The sequence below is a fragment of the Ornithorhynchus anatinus genome, chromosome 1, assembly GCF_004115215.2.
Source record: "Ornithorhynchus anatinus isolate Pmale09 chromosome 1, mOrnAna1.pri.v4, whole genome shotgun sequence".
NCBI lineage: Eukaryota > Metazoa > Chordata > Mammalia > Monotremata > Ornithorhynchidae > Ornithorhynchus > Ornithorhynchus anatinus.
The window spans coordinates 147,555,787-147,568,005 of NC_041728.1; the positions used below are offsets into that span (position 1 = coordinate 147,555,787).

Below are 12,219 nucleotides of genomic sequence, written 5' to 3' on the forward strand. Positions count from 1 at the left end.
GCAAGATTGCTGAGGAGAAAGGTCATGGCTTACAAAGTATATCTGGGTGTCATTCGTATAACGATGAGAGTTGAAGCTTTGGGAGAAGATGATCTCCCCAAGGGAATGAGTGTAAATTAAGAAGAGAAGGGGACTCTAAACTCTATGTTGAGGACCACCCACAGCTATGAGGTTGGAAGCAGAAGAGTCAGAAAAGGAGACGGAAATGGATCAACGAAATGGGTGAGGGGAGAATAAAGAGAGAACTGTATCAGAAAAAACAAGATTAGATTGTTTCCAGGGCAAAGTGAGTCGAGGAAGATTAGAGGACTGTACAGTCCATTCGAAGTAACAAGAAGGAGGTCATCGGCTTTGGAGGAAGACTTTGTCACAGATGCCACATTATTACACCTGGGTCTTAGTCTCATTTCTATTTTCCACTCCATTTTCTCCTCTCCTCTTCTCCTTCCCTGCCAACCTTGTTTTTAACCCCTTCCTTTTCCTCTTCTCATCCTCTCAGTTCTTTACATCAATCACTAGCACCCAGAACCATCAAGAAACCGGGTTTCCAGCTCACTGCTGAACAAAATTGGATAGACCACAGGCCTGGGAGTCGGAAAGACCTGGGTTCTAATCCCAGCTCTGCCTCTTGTCTTCTGTGTTACCTTGGGCAAGTGACTTCACTTCCCGTGCCTAAATTTCCTCATCTGTAATAATAATGTCGGTATTTGTTAAGCGCTTACTATGTGCAGAGCACTGTTCTAAGCGCTGGGGTAGACACAGGGGAATCAGGTTGTCCCACGTGGGGCTCACAGTCTTCATCCCCATTTTACAGATGAGGTAACTGAGGCACAGAGAAGTTAAGTGACTTGCCCACAGTCACACAGCTGACAAGTGGCAGAGCTGGGATTCGAACTCATGACCTCTGACTCCATAGCCCATGCTCTTTCCACTGAGCCACGATAGGGATTAAGACTGTGGCCCCCAAGTGGGGCATGGACTGTGTCCAACCTGATTAGCTTGTATCTACACCAGCGCTTAGTACAGTATCTGGCACATAGTAAGGATTTACCAAATACCATAAAAGAATTGGAGTTGGGATGCATATCTTGAGTGGATCAAGTTAGAAGAGATTTATCAGTCTCTGCTTCCTTTGTTTTAGACTCACCCCATCAAGATGAAAAGTATTCAAACAATAATAGGAGAAAGGTGTAAAAGTCTTCCTAGAAGACTTCTCTCCTTAAAGTGAGATTGAACAAGAGCAAGCTGAAAACTGGAGGTAATCAAAACTGGGATGCACGTTCTGCACAATTGGTTTATCTATCTAATGTGTAACTAGCAACAGCTTTACTATCACTCAATCAGTGCTATTTACTAAGTGCTTACTGTGTGCAGAACATTGTATTAAGTGCTTGGGAGAATACAAGACAATATAGTTCTTTTGTTCTGCTTTGCTTTTTGTTTTCTTTTCATGGTATTTAAGCACTGACTATGTGCCAGACACCATAGTAAGCACTGGGGTAGATACAAGCTAATCAGGATGGACAAAGTCCATTTCCCACATGGGGCTCACATTTAACAGATGAGGTAACAAACCCAGAAAAGTTAAGCGACTTACCAAAGGTCTCACAGCATATAAGTGGCGGTGGCAGGATTAGAACCCAGATCCTTCTTTCTTCCAGGTCTGTGTTCTACTAGACCACACCACTTCTCAGATTTGGTAGGCACATTCCCTCCTCACATTGATCTTACAGTCTGTACATGGATTTATTCCTGTAAAATAGCAGTGGGAAGATATTTTAAAATACAAATATACCATAATGAAAACTCCTCTTTATTTCTTGCTTTGGATAAATAACAAAAATACAGTTGATTAATTTGGAGTTCCCTGGAAATATTTTAGAGTACAGGATGATTGACCTTGAACATTCTGTTAGACAGTTGCAGTTGTGGAAGGGACATTCTTTAAGAGCCCAGAAAACTTTCCTTCTTCCATATACCCTAGTTAAGATCTTATTAATCATGTTGCTCATAGGTTATATTCATTATTATATTTCCACCAATGCCAACTCAAAATAAGAAGAAAGTTAACATCAATGAATATCTGAAATTGATTTAGGATTACATCTTCTTTGAACTCTCTGGCCCTTAAATACAAATTTTAATTTTTTTTCTTTCTCAAAACATAATTCAATGTTAATTAAAAATGTGATATTCCTCATTAGTCTAAATTATTATGAATTCACTTTCAAAGCTATAAACAAAGGACAATCACATATACTTGGTAGCATATTTCAAAAGCACTGAGTTCAATCCTGTTAAGGTATAATTTTATTAGTGTGTTAATTTTTTTCTATCAATGCAACTAGAAATTAATTCTTTGTCAGTCTTAACAATTAGTGATCTTTCCATTTTCCTGTAAGAAATAAAGATGACATTGGATCAAAATCATTTTATGTGACTTTTTTTAAAGAATCACAGTAATTGGATAGTGGTGACAGGCTCTTGCATTAAGCCTATCTGGGTTGAAAGCTAAAATTAAATGATTCCCAAACTGTTTCCATCAAGGGCCATTTTGGCAACTGATTAAATTTCAAAGAGTCTTTTCTACTTTTATACTGGCTTCCTCTCACAGTTAATCCACAGTTAGTCCCACCTTTTTTACGGCATCTGTTAAGCTCTTACTCTGTGCCAGTCCCGTGGGAGATACGAGCTAATCAGATTGGACACGGTGAGCCCTCGCATGGGGCTCACAGCCTCAATACCCATTTTACAGATGAGGTAACTGAGGCCCAGAGAAGTGAAGTGACTTGTCCATGGTCACACAGCAGATAAGCGGCGGGGCTGGGATTAGACGCAGGTCCTCTGTCTCCAAGGCCTGCGATTTTTCCAGTAGGCCACGTTAAACTCCTGGATTATTTCCTCTATCTCCTGTCCTTTCCCTCCAGCCAGATGCTGTTTCCTTTTCCTGGGATATCTTCTCCATCCCTGTGGTCTCAATCCCTAATCCCATGTCCCCTCCAAAGAGGCCCCTGTGTTTCAAGATTTCCATATGAAGTGGACTTTTCATCTCTGTTCCATGAGGGAATTGTGGACCTCCGGAGTAACATTCACTATCCCATTCACTTTCCCTTCGGTGTTGCCCATCTCCTGGTTTTGTACCCCTTAACCACTTGATGTTTGCCCCCATCCCAAAAGAACTAACACTCTGCCCCTTCCTCAATCTGTAATTCATTTTAATGAATGTGTCTCTCACTAGATTGTAAACTCTTTGTAGGCAGAGATGATGTCTACCAACTCCACTGCACTGTACTCTCCCATTTGCTTAATACAGGACTCTGCACATAATAATCATACTAATTGTGGTATTTAAGTTCATTCATTCTTTCATTCAATCGTATTTTTTGAGTGCTTACTGTGTGCAGAGCACTGTACTGACCGCTTGGAAAATACAATTCGGCAACATATAGAGATGATCCCTACCCAACAACGGGCTCACAGTCGAGTTAAGTTCTTACTATATGCCAAGCACTGTTCTAAGTGCTGGGATAGATAAAAGGTAATCAGGTCGGACACAGTCCCTGTCCCACATGGGGCTCACAGTTTTAATCCCCATTTTCCAGATGAGGTAACTGAGGCATAGAGAAGCCAAGTGACTTGACCGAGGTCACACAGCAGAAATGTGGTGAAGCCGGGATTAGAATACACATCCCCTGACTTCCAGGCCCATGATCTTTCAGCGAGGCAACACTGATTCTAATAATGACAATGTCTGTATTTGTTAAGCGCTTCCTATGTGCAGAGCACTGTTCTAAGCGCTGGGGTAGATACAGGGCTATCAGATTGTCCCACGTGAGGCTCACAGTCTTAATCCCCTTTTTACAGATGAGGTAACTGAGGCACAGAGAAGTGAAGTGACTTGCCCACAGTCACACAGCTAACAAGTGGCAGAGCCGGGATTCGAACTCATGACCTCTGACTCCCAAGCCCGGGCTCTTTCCACTGAGCCACGCTGCTTCTCATTGTAAGACTGCAATCAGTACAATGGATTGATTGCTTAACACGATAGGATATTCCAAATTTAGATGGGATGGTCACGGAATTCTGATTCCCCCACCAGCTCCCCAAGATAAAACCACAAGGCTCCTAAAATCACACTCGGAACTGAAATAAAAGTGGCAGGGGAAGTACAGTTAGGCCATTAGAAGATCAACAAGAGATGCAGTAGCTTCTAGCGGCAGCAGAGAAGGGGATGCTACGGCTTCTCATTCATTCATTCATTCATTCATATTTATAATAATAATGTTGGTATTTGTTAAGCGCTTACTACGTGCAGAGCACTGTTCTAAGCGCTGGGGTAGATACAGGGGAATGCGGTTGTCCCACATGAGCCTCACAGTCTTCAGCCCCATTTTACAGATGAGGGAACTGAGGCACAGAGAAGTGAAGTGACGCCCACAGTCACACAGCTGACAAGGGGCAGAGCCGGGATATGAACCCATGACCTCTGACTCCCAAGCCCGGGCCCTTTCCACTGAGCCACGCTGCACTTACTACGCGCAGACCACTGTACTAACCGCTTGGAATGTACAATTCGGCAACAGATAGAGACAAAGTCCCACTGTCCCCTGCTACTGCTACCAGTAGTAGCATGGCCTAGTAGATAGATCCCGGGCCTGGGAGACAGAAGGGCATGAGTTCTAATCCCACCTCTGCCACCTGTCTGCTTTGTGATCTTGGGCAAGTCACTTCACTTCTCTGTGCCTCAGTTACATCATCTGTAGAATGGGGATTGAGACAGTGAGCCCCATGTGGGACGGGGACTATGTCCAACCCAGACTACTTGTTCTGTTTTGTTCGGTTTTGGTTTGCCGTCTGCCTCCCCCTTTTAGGCTGTGAGCCCGTTAGTGGGCAGGGATTGTCTCTATCTGTTGCCGAACTGTACACTCCAAGCCCTTAGTACAGTGCTCTGCACATAGTAAGCGCTCAATAAATACGATTGAACGAGTGAACCCGATTAACTTGTATCCACCCCTGTGTTTACCACAATGCCTGGCATATGGCAAGCACTTAATGAATACAATTCTAAAAAATTTACTAAAACAATCTACCATTTTCTCTGCCGCTGTCAATAGAGCGTAAAGTCCTTAGAAGCAGAAAACTCAATCAATCAATGGTACTTACTGAGCGCTTATGATGTGGAGAGCATTGTATTAAGTGCTTGGGCGAGCACAATGCTATAGAGTTGGTGGACACATTCCCTGACCACAACAAGCTTACAGTCTAGAGGGTGAGACAGACATTAAGATAAATGAATAATTGATAGATAATAATGTTGGTATTAGTTATGTACTTACTATGTGCCAAGCGCTGTTCTAATAATAATAATAATGTTGGTATTGGTTAAGCGCTCACTATGTGCCGAGCACTGTTCTAAGCCCTGGGGTAGACACAGGGGAATCGGATTGTCCCACGTGGGGCTCACAGTGTTAATCCCCATTTTACAGATGAAGTAACTGAGGCACCGAGAAGTTGTGACTTGCCCAAAGTCACACGGCCCACAAGTGGCAGAGCCAGGATTCGAACCCATGACCTCTGACTCCAAAGCCTAAGCACCGGGGTAGATACAAGGTCATCAGGTGGTCCCACGAGATATCCATATGAGTGTGGTGGGGCTGAGGGTGGGGTGAATACCAAGTTTCCAGAGGGTCCAGGTCCAAATGCAAAGATAACGCAGAAGGGAGAGGGAGCTGGGGAAAAGAAGGCTTAATCAGGGAAGGCCTCTGGGAGGTGATGAGGTGATCTTAATAAGACTCTAAAGGTGAGGAGAGCGGTGGTCTGGAATATATATGGAGCAGGAGGGAGTTCCAGACCAGAGGGAGGATGTTGGAAAGGGGTCGGTGATGTGATAGACGAGATCAAGCTCAATGAGCAAGTAGCAGTAGATGAGCAAACGGCGCAGGCTGGGCTGTAGTAGATCAGTGAGGTGAGATAGAAGCGGGCAAGCTTTAAAGAAAATACGTTTGTCTATGCGCCTTTGTCATTAGATTGTCAACTCCGGAAGAGTAGAAAACGTGTGAATTGCTTTCGTTCTCGCAGCGCTAGTAGTGGTAATCGGTCAGTCGATCATATTTATCGAGCCCTTACCGTGTGCAGAGCACTGTACTACGCTCTTCATTCATTCATTCATTCAGTCGTATTTATTGAGCGCTTACTGTGTGCAGAGGACTGTACTACGTGACCGGAAAGTACAATCCGGCAACGAATAGAGACAGTCCATACCCAACAACGGGCTTGAGAGAGTACAAGAGTTGCTAGACATGTTCCCTGCTCACAACACGTATACGGTCTAGGGGGGAGACAGACATCAGTGTAAATAAACAAATTATTGGCTATATTCTTAAGTGCTGTGGGGCTGAGGGAAGGGTGAATAAAAAGTGCAAATCTAAGTGCAAGGGAGACACAGAAGGGAGTGGGAGTGGACAGAAGAAGCAGTAGCAGTTGTAATAATAATAATAATAATGGCATTTGTTAAGCACTTACTCTTTGCAAAGTGCTATTCTAAGCGTGGGGACAAAGGGGTTCTAAGCATAGTAGCCGTATTAATGGCACTGATTAAGCCCTCACTAGGTGCACGGCACTAATGGTTTGGGAAAGTACCACCAAGAATAACTGTGGTATTGCTAAGCACCTACTATGTACCAGGCACTGTACTAGGCTCCGGGGTGGATACGAGCAAATCGGGGTGGACACAGTCTCTGACTCACATGGGGTTCAAAGTCTCAATCCTCATTTTACAGATGAGGTGACTGAGGCATGGAGAAGTAAAGTGACTGGCCCAAGGTCACGCAGCAGGCAAGCGGCCGAGGCAGGATTAGAACCCGTGACCTTCTGCCTCCCAGACCCTTGTTCCGTCCACTATGCCACGCTGCTTCCCCACCAGTGAAAGCAGTGACATCTTCTCTGTCCACAAGGAGCTTTTGTTCTAGTGCTGGGATAAATCCAGGATTATCAGGTTGTCCCACGTGGGGTTCACAGTCTTAATCCCCAGTTTATAAATGAGGTAACAGAAGCACAGAGAAGTGAAGTGACATGCCCAAGGTCACACAACAGACATGTCAGGGAGCCGGTATTTAGAACCCAGGTCCTTTGACTCCCACAGCCGTGCTCTATCCATTAGGCACACTGCTTTGCTACCTAGCATCTTCAATACTAATCATAATAATAATTATGGCATTTGTTAAGCACTTACTATGTGCCAGACACTGTACTAACCGCTGGGGTGGGTATAAGCAAATCGAGTTGGACACAGTCCCTGTCCCACGTGGGGCTCACAGTCTCAATTCCCATTTTACAGATGAGGTAACTGAGACACGAGAAGTGAAGTGACTTGCTCACAGTCACACGGCAGACAGGTGGCAGAGCCGGGATTAGAACCCATGATCTTCTGACTCCCAGGCCCGGGCTCTATCCACTACACCATGTGCATCTCTTAGACTGTAAGAGATTTAGACTTAGACTGTAAGATCGTTATGGGCAGGGAATGTGTCTGCTAATTCTGCTGTATTGTACTCTCCCAAGAGTTTAGCACAGTGCTGTGCACGTAGTAAGTGCTCATTAAATACCACTGAGCTATTGGTTGATTGACATGACCAAAAAGAATCAATTTTTATAAACTTTAGACTCCGTCGGATTGTTGGGTGGTAACCCAACTTCAATATTTTCTTGTTTTACTTGATTATTTAATCGGCTAGATCTTTTTTAATTTGATTGAGATTGGTTTGTTTTGTCTTTCTATCCCTCACAACTGTCTACAGATGAGCTGGACTCTTTGTTTTCTTTACTCGACTTGCATGTGACACATTGCTGATTTGATTTTCTTTATACGGCAGTCTAAAATCGCTCAGAAAGATCTCATTCTGGCCTGTTTGGTACAATAATAATACATCTTTCAAAAGAAAAATTATTGAATACATATTTGTCTGACAGACTGGAATACTAAGCATAGTTTGTTTTGTTTACCAGGGGATATAATGCCTATTTTTCTACAGATTTTCCGAATGCACATTTACCCCAGACACTTCAATAGATCCAAAGTAGTGATTCCAGTATCTTGAATAACTATTACCTATTTTATAACTTTTCATTAAAACGAAATACAAACAAAATGTGGTCTGCATTATGCGTACATTAACCCCATCTGCAGCAGACATATAGATAGGTATAAATTATCCATGCAATCCTACTTCGAAAATGCATAAGCACGGACCCGCAAATCAGCGTTACTTGCTGCTTTTTCATTCTCAAGCTCCTCCAGCGTGGCTTAGTGGAGAGAGCCCGGGCTTTGGAGTCAGAGGTCATGGGTTCGAATCCCGGCTCTGCCACTTGGCAGCTGTGTGACTGTGGGCAAGTCACTTAACTTCTCGGTGCCTGAGTTACCTCATCTGTAAAATGGGGATTAACTGTGAGCCTCATGTGGGACAACCTGATGATCCTGTATCTACCCCAGCGCTTAGAACAGTGCTCTGCACATAGTAAGCGCTTAACAAATACCAACGTTATTATTACTCCCTCCATTTCCCTCCTTAATTCTGTCTCTCGTGGTCTTTGGATTTTAGCTGGGAGCCACACAGTGTCAGTTTCTACTGGAAATTCTTGGTGTGCATCACAATTAGTCACTTAAACTTGGCTTAAGAAATTCTGCCCCTTGACAGAAATTAAATCTTCCGGTTCCTTCCAGGTAGAATTCCCCTGCAGGTATGCTGAAGGCACTCCGAACAACACATTGAACAAGGAATGTGGTAAATAAGTACAAGAATTAGCATGATTTAAATGTAGGATTCAGTACTTAATTAAATTAACAGACTTGCCCAATCTATTTGGTTAGGAAAACAGCCCGATTTCATGGTGAAAGTTAACTCTTCCCTTCCTGCTCCCTGACATCTGAGTCCAGAGTAAAGAAAGAGGCAAGTGATAGTTTGTGTGTGGGTGTGTGTGTGTGTGTTGTTGTTCTCCAAATGCCATAAGGAGCTATCTTTTTTTTGCGTGTGTATTGTAATTAAATTTCACAGGAGTGCAATCGATGTATGCTATCGAGTCATATCGGACACATAGCAACTCCGTGGACACACCTCTCCTAGAATGCCCCACCTCCTCCATCTATAATCGACCCGGTAGTGGATCCATAGAGATTTCTTGGTAAAAATACGGCAGTGGTTTATTAATAATAATAACTGTGGTTTTTGTTAAGCCCTTGCTATGTGCCAGACACTGGTTATGATGATGATGATATTTGTTAAGCGCTTACTATGTGCCAAGCACTGTTCTAAGAGCGCGACAGCATAAAACAACAACATGTTCCAGACACTGTACTAAGCGCTGGAATGGATACAAGCAAGTCGGGTTGGATACAGTCCCTTGCCCCAGAGTCACAGTCTCAATCCCCCTTTTACAGAGGATGGAACTGAGGCCCAGAGAATTGAAGTGACTTGCCCAAGGTCACACAGCAGACAAGTGGCGGTTTACCCTTGTCTCCTTCCAAGAGGTAAACTTGAGTCTCTGCCCTCGACTCTCTCCCATGCCACTGCTGCCCAGCGCGGGTGAGTTTTGACTTGTAGCAGACCGGCTTCCACTGGCTAGCCACGGCCCAAGCTAGGAATGGAATGGGTAAGCCTCTGCTTGACTCTCCTTCCGGCAGCAGAGACTGGCAGAGTACTGGAAAATCTCCAGGTGCCATCCTGAGAGGGGTGATGCACATTAATTCATACTTACTCATATTTTTCATGTCTTTTAGTCATATTAGTGATTTTATTCATATTAATGACTTTCATTCATAGTCATATCTTTTATTCATTCTTTCATTCATTCCATAGTACTTATTGAGCGCTTCCTGTGTGCAGAACACCATACTAAGCGTCTGGGAGAGTACAGTATAACAATAAACAGACACCATTCCCTACCCACAGTGAGTTTGCAGTCTAGAGAGGGGGAGACAGACATGAATACAAAAAAATAAATGACAGATATGTACATAAGTGCTGTGGGGCTGGGACAGGGGAAGAACAAAGGGAGCAAGTCAGGGTGACACAGAAGGGAGTGGGAGAAGAGGAAAGGGGGGCACTTAGTCTGGGAAGGCCTCTTGGAGGAGATGTGTCTTCAATAACATTCATATCAATGTCTATATCCCCCTCTAGACTGTAAGCTCATTGTGGGCAGGGAACACGTCTCCTAGTTCTCCTGCATTGTATTCTCCCAAGTGCTTAGAACAGTGCTCTGCACATAGAAAACGCTCAACAAATACCATTGATTGATTGACGTACAAACAGTACCTTGCCCCACAGGATCTGATTTTCTTTAATTAAGCCTTTGCTCCAACGATTCCAAGTACTGAACAACTTTTCTTCTCCCACTAACTCTGTCACAGCACAATAATAATTACTGTGATATCTGTCAAGTATTTAGTATGTGCCAAGCACTAGGAGCAGTAGTAAAAGTATTTATTAAGCCTTAACCACATGTACAGCAATGTACTAAGCTCTGGGAAAGACACAGGTTGGACGCACTCCCTCTCTCTCGTGGGACTCAGTTCAAGTACTTAATCCCCATTTTATAGATAAGGAAACAGAGGCAAAGAGAAATCAGTAGACTTTTCCAAGGCAACAAAGCAGACAAATGGCGAGGCAGGATTAGGACCCAGGCCTTCTGACTCCCAGGACTGTGTTCTTTCCACTAGGCCACACTGCTTCTCCAGTTACCACCTCAAAATCCATCTTCTCCCAAAATCTTTTCCTGCTCAATACCACCAATTCCACCACTCTATTTCATGCTGCAGCAACAATGTTCAGTGCAAGTGCCTCTACCTTCTGCCCTTTATGAGACTGTCAACTCTTGGAAGGCCAGACCATGTCCATATCTCAAAATATGCACATCCCCAGTGTCTTATACAGGGTCTAAAATACTCTGCAGGCACTCAGGGAAAAAATAGATGATGAAGATGATGACTTCTTAGCTGCCAAATTGAGAAGACCCTCTCAGGATTACACCTGGAAAGTTTCCAGCCTCAGGAGGAGGATGCCTGAGTTCTATTTATTTGTAGGTTTTAGCCATTTGCAAGTAAAGGTTTCACATCCTCAGATCTGTAGCTTGTTGATCAATCAATAGTATTTATTGAGCACTTACTCTGCTCAGACCACTGTACTGAGCATTTAGAGAAGTAAAAAGACATGATAATCACTGCACTCTTAGTCCTTCCAGATTTTCTGTCTCCCTCTGGAACTTTCCCCACTACTTAAAGTTATGCTCTCCCAACCAATACCAATATACTTTTGAGGGAAAAAAAATGTGTGTGACCAACATTCAAGGGTGCATTCAAGTAGGCAGAGGTTATGAAATGCAACCCAGTCCATTTACTGCTCACGGAAAAAGACTCGGTGAGGACCAAGAGGAAATCTAATGATTTAAATGAGTTTCGGAGGTTATCTCTGGACTGCACTAATTCATGCTATCCATTCCCTTCCTTTAGCATAGGTAGTGAGGAATAAACTGTTCCTATATTATAGATATGGGGGCCTCTTTCAAAGGAAGCTGGATTCCCTAAACTGATACAGTGGAATTCCCTCTAATCGTCACCTTTCCTAGGCCAGGTGAGCTACTGAGTTGATGGGCTATTTCTTCAACCCAGCAACCTCGTCCTCTATACTTCTCAAACCACCTCCCTCCACCCTCTTTGATTTAATCCCTTTCCCTATTCGCAGAGGATGAAAAATTTTTTAATTTAAAACTGCGGATTTCAATGTCCCTCCAAGGAATAGAGAAACCTAATTAACGTAGCGAATCTTCTGGGAAAACAAATCTCTTTTTGGAGGAGCTCTCCGCCTGATGTGCTGCCTGGATTTACATTTCATCCTTTGCCCAGCACATGAACTTGCATCAGAATGGCTTCCCCCACTCTAGCTTTGAAATATTTTCAATGCTCAGGTGTCTTTTTACAGAGGACAATCTCAGAGGGGCAACATTAGCATCGGCCAGACCTGAGGATGGTGTTGACAGATTCATAAACTATGATAAACTGTACACTTAACATGGATGTTTATTTTCTTTTTCTCCTGAAATCAATAGCCCCGCTACACTGCTCAGAGGAAAAAGGCTTTGAGAGTACAGAAGCACCAAGATCTAGTGAGCGCTGTATTGTGGCTATCTGTACTTAACCAACACAGAGACTTTGAAAGTGAAGGAAATCAA

At 43.6% G+C, this 12,219-nt stretch overlaps 1 non-coding gene across 1 annotated transcript; it reads right to left on the reverse strand.

The window, feature by feature from the left end:
- Window positions 1-9,588: 9,588 nt before the first annotated feature.
- On the reverse strand, window positions 9,589-9,726 carry LOC114815914. Its single transcript, XR_003763710.1, has one exon. It is a non-coding gene; the product is annotated as a small nucleolar RNA SNORA7 (small nucleolar RNA).
- Between the last annotated feature and the right edge of the window lie 2,493 nt (window positions 9,727-12,219).